The 14,780-nt window shown below is 41.8% G+C and overlaps 1 long non-coding RNA gene across 1 annotated transcript in view; it reads left to right on the top strand.

Annotated features, from left to right (window-relative positions):
* The window catches only part of LOC120398183, a 46,772-nt gene extending 36,064 nt beyond the window's left edge, over window positions 1-10,708 (top strand). Inside the window, exons 2-3 of the long non-coding RNA XR_005594231.1 lie at window positions 9,171-9,221; window positions 10,329-10,708. This is a non-coding gene — a long non-coding RNA (uncharacterized LOC120398183). The remainder of the gene's footprint in view (window positions 1-9,170; window positions 9,222-10,328) is intronic.
* The last annotated feature ends 4,072 nt before the right edge of the window (window positions 10,709-14,780 follow it).

Genomic DNA, 14,780 nt, shown 5'->3' on the forward strand with positions numbered 1-14,780 from the left:
GTGGTGGATGCTGAATACTTTTCCTCCCAGGCTCCAATGACTGTCGGAATGGCCAATCTTTCTTGATGTAGTGGGAATCTCTTGCACGACTATCCCATTTGCAGAGAAAACAGCAGTACTTTGTGTATCCAGTCTGCAGACCAAGCAAGAGAGCAACAACCTTCAAATCGCCACAAAGCTGCCACTGATGTTGGTCATAGTTTATGCACCTCAAAAGTTGTTTCATGTTGTCATAGGTTTCCTTCATATGGACTGCATGACCAACTGGAATTGATGGCAAAACATTGCCATTATGCAGTAAAACCGCTTTAAGACTCGTCTTCGATGAATCAATGAACAGTCTCCACTCATCTGGATCGTGAACGATGTTGAGGGCTGCCATCACACCATCGATGTTGTTGCAGGCTACAAGATCACCTTCCATGAAGAAGAATGGGACAAGATCCTTTTGACGGTCACGGAACATGGAAACCCTAACATCACCTGCCAGGAGATTCCACTGCTGTAGTCTGGAGCCCAACAGCTCTGCCTTACTCTTGGGTAGTTCCAAATCCCTGACAAGGTCATTCAGTTCACCTTGTGTTATGAGGTGTGGTTCAGAGGAGGAGGATGGGAGAAAATGTGGGTCCTGTGACATTGATGGTTCAGGACCAGAAGTTTCATCCTCTTCCTCTTCCTCGTCTGACTCAAGTGAGAATGATTCTGGTGCATCAGGAACCGGCAGTCCTTCTCCGTGGGGTACTGGGCGTATAGATGATGGAATGTTTGGATAATGCACAGTCCACTTTTTCTTCTTTGACACACCTTTCCCAACTGGAGGCACCGTGCAGAAGTAACAATTGCTGGTATGATCTGTTGGCTCTCTCCAAATCATTGGCACTGCAAAGGGCATAGATTTCCTTTTCCTGTTCAACCACTGGCGAAGATTTGTTGCACAAGTGTTGCAGCATGTGTGTGGGGCCCACCTCTTGTCCTGATCTCCAATTTTGCAGCCAAAATATTGGCGATAGGCTTTCTTAACCATAGTGGTTATACTGCACTTTTGTGATGCAAAAGTCACTTCACCACAAACATAGCAGAAGTTATCTGCACTGTTCACACAAGTACGAGGCATCTCTGCTCACTTTGGCTAAACAGAAATGTGTCCCTTTGCAAAATCAAACACGGGCAAATAAGAGAGCACGACACTGTATGATTTCTAGAGCTGATATAGGGCAATTTGTTCAGCAGAGTGATGTAAGCTTCGTTATGATTGCATCATCCATGACTTCTAGGAATAACATGATGCAATTCATATCATGTATGACGCAATACCAGCTTCAGATTGAATCATTCATTGTTTTGCCTAAAAAGCAAGTACTGTCCAAACCCAGTCATAGATTTATTCATAGATCCAGTCAAAGATGTATTTTAGTCATTTCTGGTTTAAATTGAGATCCCTTCCCTTTATAACTCACTTATCCTCCGCTATTCCCAAGTCAAGGGTCGTATATACTGACCCAATAGCATAACTTGAAAACTAGAGCCAATCAACAATTTTAAGTATCATTTTCGTTCTCAGTGACCCAGAATTAGTAAAGTTTGACTACATTTATTTCAGAAGCATTTTGGCTGTAGAGCAGTGTTACCTAAATACAGGAGTTGTGATTTATGTGAGTGTCTTTTACAGATTTATTTATTTCTTCCAGGATACCAAATACTGCTTCCAAGGCTCCTGGCTGTCATGAGCACAAATATACTAGAGATGGTAAAATATTAGTTATTATATTGTAACTTGCAACAAATCAACAGACTTTACGCATATTTTATGTTATGTGTCTATTGTCAGTACTGTGCTTTTCTTTTCTTTTCTTTTCTATAAATCTTTAGTTTTAGATACTAAAGTATTAGCTGGCTGTGTAGTATTTTGGGTAAGATCCAAACTAGTATTGATCTGGTAACGTGGATGGTCATCTGGGAATCAGAACAACATTTAGTATAGTGAATAGAGTTTTAAGTAATTTCTCACTTTACTGGATCCATTTGCAGATTGGGAGCCAGAGACTGAATGCAATAAAGGAGGTTGTGTGATTTATTCCCCGCCCCTAGCTTCTTGATAACCAATGTGGGGGATGAGCAGCACAGTTGTGTGACTGGTTGGTGAATCTAACCATCAGTTTGGGGAGAATCGGCTCTCCTATTTTCAGCCTGCCCTGCCCTTGGCATTTTCAGTGTGGGCTGCCAGAGATGCCTTGGGTCATAGGATGAATCTGGCTTCCACAGAACCGTGTGAAAGAACTACCACAGACTTCAGTGACAGCAGGATTTGGCTTTGTCTGTTAATAGGAAAATGAGGCAATTGATGACTTATTGGTTTTTTCCCTTTCACTTCTGTTAAAAATAAAAGTCTTTGATAAATCCATATATTTGATGTACAGTTAATTTTTAATCAGACCCCATAATTATTTTTCTAAGTAGTTAGCAATAGCCTCCACTATATTTTTCTGCATAATGAACATTTATTGTGCAGTTACAGTGTGTGGGCTGTTTCTTTGAGAAAACGGCTTTTAAAGTTACAAAATGTCAAAATTTACTAAATGCAGTTCTTCATCTTGTAGTTTGGCTCATAATAAAGTACTTGCTCTCTCCCTTACGCAGACCATATTTGGCAGAAAACATTGTCTGCCTTAAGTGCAGCAGTTTTTCATTGTTTTTTATTTCCACTCATCTCTTTAGTTAGCAGAAATATTGGTAGTGTGCAGTGTAAAGAGGACCCAAACCACAAAGCTTTTTGTAGATGTCAACTAAAATTAATGTTGCAGTGAGAATTTATCATCTGACTGATTAGAATCCCAGGCTGTCAGAAATGCTTGAGTAAAAAGTCAGTGTCATTCATCCCCCAAAACATGAATCCTGGAGAATTAATAGATTTTTTATGAGATAGCATCAATGCTAAGTTTAATCATAATGAGTTCATAGATCAGTAATTCCAATGGAAAGGTTTCGATTTCACCTTTTTCTCAGTGAGAGATTAGAAAAGTATATTTAAATCTGATTATATATGCAAACATTTCTGGCAGAGCACCCCGTCTCATATCTCAGTCACACCATTCTCCTTGTACAGAACATGGAATTCTAAAGACAGAGCAAAGAGCAACACAATGTAAGAATTTAGGAATTTATGGAGAATTAAAATTTCCTCAGAGGTCGATTAATCTACAAATGGTAACGTAAGGGCCAAAAGAGCCAATAAAAAGTGATAGAAATGTGCTGAGTTAGCTTAGTGCATGTTAATATACCCTAGTGGAAATATATTAAATGATTTGTAACTTTTTCAGTCTTTTATTATAAGTCTATGTAGTGAGTCAGAAGAATAATATGAAGGACTAAATTTTGTTCCTTTATGACTCCTATTACAGATTTATCACTGATGGTTAATCAGTGTTAGTGATGACTTGGTAATATGGGAACTTAGCAAATAACAAAGTATAGGAATGAAGGCTGAATGTAAACTCCTACCGAACCAGAACAATATTACAAAAGGAGCTACACAATGAGGGTAACTAGGATCAGCCATTAACCTTATGGATAACATTCTATCATGGACTTCTGATTATTCACAGGGGAGTCTTGCAAGTGCTTTCACTGACCCAGCAGGGTTAAATAAGACCACAAGGAAGTGACGGTATATTTCTTACATGGCCGTAGCATTAATCTTCTACCCACTCATAGGACCAGGCAGACTCTTACCTGCATGGTTTTAGACTAATATATTTTTGGAGTGTTTTTAAGGCTGTATCTGATAATCTCAAAATATAGATTCCATAGATTCCAAAAGGACTACTAGAATGATCCGAGGAATGAAAAACCTGTCTTATGAAAGGAGACTCAAAGAGCGTGGCTTGTTTAGCCTAACCAAAAGAAAGTTGAGGGGAGATATGATTGCTCTCTATAAATATATCAGAGGGATAAATACTAGGGAGGGAGAGGAAATATTTAAGATCAGTACCAATGTGGACACAAGAACAAATGGATATAAACTGGCCATCAGGAAGTTTACACTTGAAATTAGATGAAGGTTTCTAACCATCAGAGGAGTGAAGTTCTGAAACAGCCTTCCAAGGGGATCAGTGCGGGCAAAAGACATATCTGGCTTCAATACTAAGCTTGATAAGTTTATGGAGGGGATGGTATGATGGGATAGCCTAATTCTGGCAATCAATTGATCTTTGACTATTAGTGGTAAATATGCCCAGTGGTCTGTGATGGGATGTTAGATGGGGTGGGATCTGAGTTACTACAGAGAATTATTTCCTGGGTGTCTGGCTGGTGAGTCTTGCCCACATGCTCAGGGTTTTGCTGATTGCCATATTTGGGGTTGGGAAGGAATTTTCCTCCTGGGCAGATTGGCAGAGACCCTGGGGGTTTTTCACCTTCCTCTGCAGTGTGGGGCCTGGATCACTTGCTCAGGGGCGGCTCCAGACCCCAGCATGCCAAGCATGTGCTTGGGGCGGCATGCCATGGGGGGCACTCTGCTGGTTGCCGGAAGGGCGGCAGGCGGCTCCGGTGGACCTCCCGCAGGCGTGCCTGCGGAGGGTCTGCTGGTCCCACGTGGCTTTGGTGGAGCCGCGGGACCAGCGGACCCTCCGCAGGAACACCTGCGGGAGGTCCACCGGAGCCGCGGGACAGGCGACCAGCAGAGCGCCTCCTGCGGCATGCCGCCCTGCTTGGGGCGGCGAAATGTCTAGAGCCGCCCCTGCACTTGCTGGAGGATTCTCTGCACTTTGAAGTCTTTAAACCATGATCTGAGGACTTCAATGGCTCAGGCATAGGTTAGGGGTTTGTTGCAGGAGTGGGTGTGTGAGATTCTGCGGCCTGCATTTTGCAGGAGGTCAGACTAGATGATCATAATGGTCCCTGTGGACCCTAAAGTCTATGACAACAGGTCCACCTGAGCAAAGTGGTCTATGAGCTGGTAAAACTCAAAAGTCGCTGATCCAGATGACAGAATCACCTCAGCTATGACCAGACAAAGCCAGCATGTGGCATATAGATGTAGCTAATTATCCTTCCAGAAGGTGAGACCCCCCACTGACCTCATACTGCAGGGGTGGGCAAACTATGGCCTTCAGGCCAGATCTGGGCCCTCAGGGCTTTGGATCCGGCCCGCAGGATTGCCCCCCATGGCACTGTGGGCCCCGCGCCACTCTCAGAAGTGGACCTCAGGTGGAGGGGCAGAGGGCTCCATGTGTATTGCCCTTGCCTCCAGGTACCACCCCCCACAGGTCCCATTGGCTGGGGATGGGGAACCGTGGCCAATAGGAACTTTGGGGGAGGTACCTGGAGGTGCGGCCAGGGCAGCGCACACGGAGCCCTCTGCCCCCCATCCCAGGGGCCGCAGCGCTTCCTGGAGCGGTGCAGGGCGGGGCCAGGGCATCCACTGCTGCCACCCCGGAGCTGCTTTAGGTAAGTGGCACCGGGCTGGAGCTCGAACCCCTCCTGCACCCCGCCCCCCAACTCCCTGCCCTAAGCCCTCTGCCTGCACCTCGATCCCCAACTCCCTGCCCTGAGCCCCCTCGTACACCCTGCACCGCTCCTGCACCCCAACCACCTGCCCTGAGCTCCCCTCTGCACCCTGAACCCCTGTGCACCCCACCCCCTGCCCTGAGCCTCCTACCACACCCCACACCCCTCTTGTACCCCAACCCCCTTCCCTGAGCCCCCTCATACGCCCCACACCTCTCCTCTGCCACAATCCCTTGCCCTGAGTCCCTTCCTGCACACCGCACCCCCTCCCACACCCTGCACTCCCTCCTCAACCCCAACTCCCTGCTCTGGCCCTGCATACAATTTCCCCACCCAGATGTGGCTCTCGGCCCAAAACGTTTGCCCACCCTTGTCATACCGTCTTCTCAACCATCTATAATGATAATGATAGAAAAGAAGTGATACTTAACTGTAACTGGCTGTTTTAGAAAATCAGCAAGATTTCTTCACAAGAACAGGAAATACTTCCCTACTGTATAACATGGAAGTATTTCCAAGCCTACCAATGCTCAGAGTAAAAATTGGAATGCAGCTGCTAAATTAGGGCTAGACTGAGCCCACATTAAGTCCAGGAAATGTGATTTAGTTCACTGGAGAGGGAGTAATTTACATCACCTCATTTGGAAATACAGTTTACTGCACCCTTGCATTCGGTCAGCTTTGCTGGTCAACACATAGGAAAGAAAGCCAGTGCTCTGGCACCACCCATTCCTCATCCTTCCCCACACACTCACAGGGAGAAATATCAGGTCTGCAGTAGAGCTGGTTGAAACTTTTTCATTCAAAACTATTCATAGAAATAAAATTGGATTTTCAAACAGGTCCAGCGTGAAGCCACTGCTCTTCTTGTACTACACATGGTCTAGGTAGACCTAACATTGCTGTGCATGGGATGGGGAAGGGAGGCTTTACTCACCCCTACTTCCCTGCCTAGCCACAGTAGGGCTAGTGAAAATCTAGCCCTAAATAAGATAATCAAAGGGAAATACTATAGAATGTCAGTTTCTACATTTTCTGAGATGAAAAGGCTCTTGAAGCAGTAAATTTTTTAATTAAAGTATTATGGAACAGTTTACTTATCAAGTCCCTTTCCTGTTATTGAGGTTCAAGCGGGAACAGATGGTTTTATACAGTAGCATTAGAGAGTCCTTCCTTTAAAAGAGTTCCTAATCTGTGTCTTCATGCGCCAAGCAGTCTGTCTGAAAAACAGAATTTTAATTCCAGTAGCAATGTATCAAGAGGCTAGGGGTAAAATTTTCAAAAGTGCCTATGTGATTTAGGAGCCTACATTCCATTTTCAAAAGTGACCTGGGAATTTAATGAGATTTTTTTTAAATGGGTCAAGCTCCTAAGTCACTTAGGCATTTTGAACACTTTAACCCAGATGTTCACCACATCACAATCTATCAAATTTGCTTCATTTAATTGATCATGAGTCTCCACTTGTCCGCAAGAAAAATTGCAGATCCCAATTGTTGCACACACACTTTGCACTCTGTCTTGGGTTTCTCCCATATTTGCCAAGCCCCCCACCCCATGCTCTGATTGCAGGATTGGGGTATGCATGAGTAGCCTGTAGGGCTAGCGTGCTGACTTGCCTATATATCTTTTCTTATGGGTTTGATAATTTGTTTTATTATAGTAGGTTTATCAATTTGTATTAGAGTATTTTGGCTGTAACGCAACATACTGGCCACATCCTCTCTGTTGAGCTGAGGCAAGTTAGCATACATATGTTCGAGACCTTTAGCCTATATCGGTGATGATGAGCTAAAGAACAGAGTATATATATGTTTGTGACTTTTAACATAGATAAGTGAGCAATTTAAAGCAAGTTGGTTTAGGTAGGGCCACCCAAGTTCATGCCCCTTTTCAGACTTAAGAGGTACACGACAAAGAACATGGAAATAACTGGTTAGGCCAGAAATAACAGAGGTGAGAATGAGCTAATGGTCACAATGAATATGTCATTAATACGCATGAACATGCCAGCCTATAGAGTAAGTGTACTATGATATTTTTGTAGGTGAGGAAGCTAAGTCTGGACATGCAAGGAGGGCATATAATGCTCAGGGTCTATAAGAAGGGCAATCCACCACATTATATAAGTTTGTTCATTGTTCAGTTAGTTCATTATTTAGTTTTTCATAGTTAATTCTTAAGTAAATTCTAGGTTAGCTTCTATAGTCTTTCTATAGCTTTAGCTCTAGCTTCTACTAAGTTCTTCACCTCCCACTCAAGATTTGAGAAACCTGAACCATTGGACTCTCTTGGCATGCCAGAGGCGAGGCTGGTCCTTTGTCTCTTACCACCAGGTTATCTGGAAAGGGTGTGAGTATGTTAATCAAGAACCCTTTATAGTATATAATACCACATGTACTGCTACAATGATAATATTGTTTTTGTAATGGATTGATTATTTGATTACTATTTGATTACTAGTCCATTACTATTCCATTTATCTGAATAAAAAGACTTTAAGGCTGCATTTTGTTCTCTGTGTGTGTATCCTTGTCATACATCCGGAGGGTCCTTGCAAATTCTGTGTAGCCTGATTCTTGGACAAGAATCTTACTATCTTCTGATCAGATTAACTGGTGAGTCTATAACCCATATGATCTAAACAATATTATTAATCCTAAAATCAGGCAACAGCATGTGTACTTTAGAAATTTTAATATCTAAGTGGGCAAGTATTTGATACCCCCAAAATATAAAGGCCCCAATGTGTTTTAGGGGTACTAATTTTAAATACTTGAGCATAAACAGACATTAGATTATTTAACAGACACATACAGATGTTTGCACATGCATGTGTTTGATTGATGGGGTTTGAAAATTTCCCCCAAATATTTTTAGGACTATTCTATTTCTGTGTGTATTCCTCAGTGCTTTGCAGCTGATTGGTGTAAATCAGTCTGAAAGATGTGGTTTGACGTAAATTGGTTGTTTGGTGGTGGTGTGTGGCTAGGTGCAGATAATACTTGCTGGATTGTGAAGTACTTTGAGTCAGAAAAGCCCTCTGACAGCTGCTGAGCAATCTGAGATAACTTTAAAAGAAAATGATTATCGCAAATACATTTCTGATGTTTATGCTTAGATACAGAGCTCAAAGGCATTGCGGTGCTTAAAATCTGCCTCTGTTATACAAAGCTAGGAGAGAAGTTTATCTTTATCTTAGCACCTGGGAACCTCCGGGCTAAACAATTCAAAGGAGAATCACAGTATTCCATGATTTGTATCAAACCGTATGTAGGGCTGAACTGTGGCTTTGCCACAAGCCCAGAGTAAGGAGCTTCACATTGTTGCATTGCTCTTTGAGCAGCCTGGAGAGAGATTGTGTTTCATGGCATCACACTCTCTTTCTTGGTTCCCCCAATGTTTCAAAAAGGGTGTAAACTGTGACAGGTCCCCAATACACTGGTGCAGCTATGATGCATTGGAGCGGATGGTGCCAAGGCCCCTCCCAGTCCCTGCCCCATTCCATTCCCATCCATCTGCTCCAGAGAGGATGTAACTTCCCTGGCCATCCTTCATACCATCCCGCACTGCTACCCATGATGCAGGCAGCCAGCACAGGAACATGTGGAGATGCCTTGTGCCTGCTGCTTCACTGCTTTTTTATTGATTTCATCCTCTTTCAGTTTGTTTTTCTAGGCACAGAGACATGAATCTGAAAGAAGTGCCCTGTAAAGGTAGGTTGGGGAAAAAGGTATTATTTCCTAGGGGTCCCTGATGTACAATAGCTTATTACTAATTATTCAGGAACCTGTGCCCCATTCAGTGCACACAGTAATTCCCATTAACTTTTGTGCTCTGAAGAAACAACATTACAGACATTAAGATTTAAATATTTATTCCCTTTCCCCCTCTTGCTTTTTCATGGGGTTATAAATATAATAGGGACTATTGAATTACAAGTGATCCTACATTTGTTGTGCATTTTCTCTCCTTTGAACTGGAGCTGTTTGAAAATTTTCACATGGCAATTTTTTTATTGAGCAATGGCCTTTTTCAGAATCCGAACTTTTTGTGAATTTTGTTGTTTGTTTTTACAATGTTCTGTTTTCTTGTCAACACTGGAAAAGAAAAACTGATTTTTTTCAACTGTTAATTTTTCAGTTTATATTTTCACACCCCTTTTCCTCCCTTTTCTCCTTTCCCCCTTTTTCAGTAGTGAAAAGGAAAAAGAGGGGAAACAGAATGCAAAAAGTAGACAAAAGCTGAGGAAAAATACCCCAAACAACAAAAAATTAGCTCTTTTGAAAATCTGGCCCAATTGTGGGTGCTGAGGTCTTTTGAAAAACTGCCCCTTTGTGATTTTTTTTCAGCTGAAGAAATGCCATCGCAAGTTGGTGCAAATTAGAGGCTTGATCCTGCTCCATTGAAGTCAGTGGCAGTTTTGTCATTGACTTCAATGGGAGCCAAAAGAAGAGTGGTGTGTGTGGAAGGATGAGGACTGATGGATGAATCAATAGTCCCTCTTCTTCCATTCTCCCCTTTAAAATCTCAGCAGTAGCAGACTGCTCTATGCCTAGCCCATTTCATTCTGTTGACATCTCTTGGGAGACAGCTTTTTACAATTAAAATAGCTAAATTAGCTATTAATAACAAAAATTATTAATAAAGGAATAAGGCATAAAACATAAATGAGTCTCCTTCTAGCACCACAGAGCAATCTTTAAAGATTACTTTACTATTCACCGTAAATATTTATACAGTAATATAGGTGGCCCCAATTACTGGGGACAAAAATAATAAGATATAACATATATTTTTCTCCTCAAACGTCTAAAACGTAGGGATCCAGTAACGGAGGAAGGTTAGATCCTGCTCATCCATTCACCTTAGGAGTGTCTGGCTCTGGTGGTCACTAAGAACCTAAACCAAAGTCCACTGAAGACAATGAGGATCAGGACTCAGCAGAACTGCTTTTTTGGAGTCCAAGGTGTTCATTCTAAAACCCAGCAGGGCAAAATTTTCACACGGCAAAACTCTGATGCACAATCAGCTGTTTCCCAAATAGATAAAATGGACTCAAATGTAACATCTCAACCATGCTCTCTGTAGAATCAACTCATTTCTCTCCTGTGGCTTATTTTGCCTGTAAAATTGACAAATAATAGAAAATGCACCTCAAGGGGATTTCAGCCCAATGAAAGGGTAAAAACTACTTGAGGCAAGGGAGCTAGTTGTCTTTTAAAAAAAATCAAAACCACAATGTGCTTTTATTTTCAAAGAGATTTAATTTGTTCATGCATTATGCAACAGATATAACGTTCCTTTTGTGTCCTGTTGACATTTCTATAAGCTCATTTCTATATTTTGTTTGTAAATAAAGCATTTTTAACAAAGAAACATGATGTTTATCTTCTTCCCTTTGAATGGCTCATCACTTCGTTGTATCTAGACCAATATTTTGGGCCTGAAATCAATGGAAATTTTGCCATTGACTTCAGTGAGAGCAGGATTAGGCCCTCGTAGAGGACTATTGATTGACTCAGTTAATATGTGTGATACTTTTTGATTTTGTTCAGCTCCCTCAAACTTGCTTTTGAGGCTGACTTTACAAATGGAACAAAGACCTGCATATCTCTGCATACAACACAACAAATGGTAATTCCATCAAATTTTCCCTTTTAACTTCCAGCTCAAGACAGAGCCCTTTTGATATCAGGTTACTGAGCCTGATGTTATCGCATCATTTATAAACACAACCGAAACATACTGGATGTATCTTTAAAAAAGAAAACACTACACACGGAATTGAACAATGACCATCTTTCTGTTTTATCTGTCTGCCAGAAAGTACGTTACTAACTTACATTCACTAGAGGGAATCTGAAATTTGAAACTAAATATTTTTGTATTGCACTTCATAGGCAAAATGCCTGAGGGGATTTGCTTTTAATAGAGATAATAGGAGTGTTCCAATTTTTCTCCATGAAAAAGAATCTATATCTTCTGGGCTTATGACTAATTTTGGACTTCACTATTAAACAAATATTTCCTGTTTTGTGGCCTGGCAAATCCTTTAAATACTCATGATACCTCCATATTACTCTATATACTCCTCCCACATTCCCCAATCAATTATTAAGGATTTTGCTTCCTTTTGTGATAATTGAACAAGGTTCATTGTGATTATATCAGCATAGACAGAAGCATATAGTTTTATCTAGAGTAAATAAAAACATCATTGATTTGATTGGAAGGGCACGATTTTAAACTGGTACAAATGTCTTGTGAATGACCCCATAGTCTTTTCTTGTCTGATTACTACACAAAAAAAAATCATGGGTGTTGCCCTGTGAGGCACCTGAGGCTTAGGCCAGGTCTACACTACACACCTATGTCAGTATAACTACGTCACTCAGGGGTGTGAAAAACGCATACCTCTGAGTGACATAGTTATACCAACCTTAACCCCCCCATGGAGACAGTGTTATGTTAATGGGAGAGGGTCTCCTGTCAACATAGCTACTGCCTCTTGGGGATTAACTAAGCCAATGGGAGAGCTCTCTCATTGGCATTGGAGCATCTTCACTTCACTCAGCGGTGCAGAGTTGTGCCGACGCAGCATTTTAAATGTAGACCTGCCCTGCGTCTACACTACTAATTTATGTCAATGTTGTGGTACTGAGCTAGCCACTGTTGTAGACAGTGCTATTTAATGGGAGGGCTTCTCCCATTGACATAGCTGCCACCTCTCAGGGTGGTGGAGTACCTACACCAATGGCAGAAGCTGTCCTGTCAACATAAGTAGCGTCTTCACTAAGTGCTACAGTGGCACAGCTGCACCAGTGCAGCTGCATTGCTGCAGCACTGTAAGTATAGGCGAGCCCTAAGTCTAACATTTAGGTCCCACTGGCATTCACAAAACTCAACTCAGCTCCTGCCTACTCCTGGAGGTGCCTGAGTTCCATAGGCACAGAAGTTTTCACCACGAAAGTCCCCAAGGCATCTACATTTCTGCTTGTGGTGATAAGCACAGCTGCCTCAGGCCTGACGTTGTCAAGCTGCTCGCCCCCTAACTCACACCAGGATTCCCAAACTAAGCATTGTCCCGCCTTTATCTCCCACAGCACCCAATTCAGTAGCTGTGCTCAGAAAAGGCCTAACCTCACACAAAAAGTGGTGCCAGCCCACCGATACCTAATAGTCTAGTGGTCAGAGCACTCACTTGGGAGGTGTCAGATCCCTGTTCAAATCCCTTCTATTCCTCTGGTGGATGGGGGACTTGAGCTGGGGGGTCTCCCAGATCCTAGTTGAGTATCCTAGCCATTGGACTGAAAGGCATGAGGGTAGTTGTCCCTTGACTACATTTACTGGATTGGGCCCCACAGGATAATTTAAATGGAGGAACGCCTATCTTTTCTCGGTTCATACATTGCTTGTACTTAGGTGTCCAACATCTGGCATGGGGCTGCAGTGCAGATGCCCAGAAGCAGAAATGTAGGCACCTCCAGAAAATTTTTACCACAAAAAATTTAGGTGCCTACAAGATTTGTCAGCAGCTGAGCGGGGGTTTTATGAATCTCAGTATGGACTGATTCTGGGATTTAGGCACCTAAATTAACAATTTGGAACCTAATTCCTTTTGTGAATCTAGCCCCTAACTCTTCCCATTCACTGTACAGGGAGCCAGTGTGCTTAATTTGAGGTTGTGAATTTCACTAGCCAAGAGGGCACATAAAAGTTGTGTATTGCAACATTCACATTGCAGTGCCTAAGTTTCTCCTTGTGAGTCTAGCCCTAAGTGAATAGCCTTGTAACTACAGTTCACTCAGATAATATATAGTATAGGTATTAATTCAGGAGGAGGCAGGGTTCTCAGTCTGCTCCAAATATACTTGAATATACTTGGGCAGACTGTGATACCTTTACTCACTCTGAATAATACATAATGTTGCAGATATTCACCACTCAGTGGAACTTCTTGTAGAGTAATTTTTAGTTACTTTAAGTGTATCACAGTGTCCCTGTCTGAGGTCACATCTCTTCCTGGGATTTGGCCTTACTGGTAGCTCAGTTACTAACACTGCATACATTTCAGCTTCAGGTCACCAAGCCTGACTCTTGCCTGTGTAAGGTTTCCTGCTGGACCCTCTTATCTTTTTCTCTCCCTCGCTTGTATCCTGCCTCAATGAGACAGCAGAATTTACACAACAGCTTTACGCAGGGTTTTAACTCTAGCTAATAAGTTGGTCAACAAAATAACTCTGCACTCCCTATGAAAGTCATAGATCTTGCCACCCTTTAACAGGCCAACTACTTAACTCTGTCGAATATTTATAACATTCAGTGTATTGCTTTCTTTTCTTTTTCTCTTGGATGTTTTGACTTATTTCCTTGAACCCTTTTCTGTCAGCTGGCATTTCATTTCCAATGTTACTTTTCTGTCCTTTGCAGTTTTTGAGTCTTAGATCCTGTGTCTTCTTTTGATGTAAGGAATAATAATAGGTTGTTAGTAGAATATTGTTTCAGGTTTATTAATATGTATGATGCTTTTTGTTACTTCTTTTTTCAGTTCCTTGAAATTTACTTTTGTAGCTATGTTTTGGCAGGCAATAGATGGGGACTGTCTAGTTACCTAGTCTTTAAACTAGGAACAAAGAAGGAATGAGAAACTGAATGCTGAAAATTTAAGTGTGGAATCACAAAATGTGAAAGAGAGAGACAGGGGAAAAAAAGCTATTACTGTAAATGTCTGGGGATCATGTCTAGGGATATGGGAATAAAATGTTTAAACTATAAGAAGGTTTGAGACACTAAGGCGTGAAAGATGGTAGTAGTTAGATATTAGAGGAAGATTGTTCATAATCACAATGATCGAGAAGGCTTCAGAATCTGGCATTAGGAGATGGAGAAGAGAGTACCAGAGGCAGAGGTTTTATCCTCTGAGAAAATAGAGATTAAGGGACTGATATTGGCAGGATCAGGAAAGTGTGTTGAATCTCTTTCATCAATAGAAGGATTATGAGGCTAACAGGTAGACTTCATATCCCGTGACAGGAGATAGAACTCAAAAATGAAATAACATATGCTGTGATGAGGAAGATGTATGTTCAAGACAATAAGATTTAGATCATGATCTTAACCTCACCTGTAGTGAGTAGGTAAACCTAGAAATTATTTTATGATATAAACAAATGGTAGATGTATTGCATGTAATTGCTTCTGAAAACAATATGCCAAGAATACTTAAACTGAAATAGAAAATAGAAAGATCCCTTTGATAAGCTGAGCAAAAT

This window comes from Mauremys reevesii, linkage group 1 (assembly GCF_016161935.1).
Source record: "Mauremys reevesii isolate NIE-2019 linkage group 1, ASM1616193v1, whole genome shotgun sequence".
Lineage (NCBI taxonomy): Eukaryota > Metazoa > Chordata > Testudines > Geoemydidae > Mauremys > Mauremys reevesii.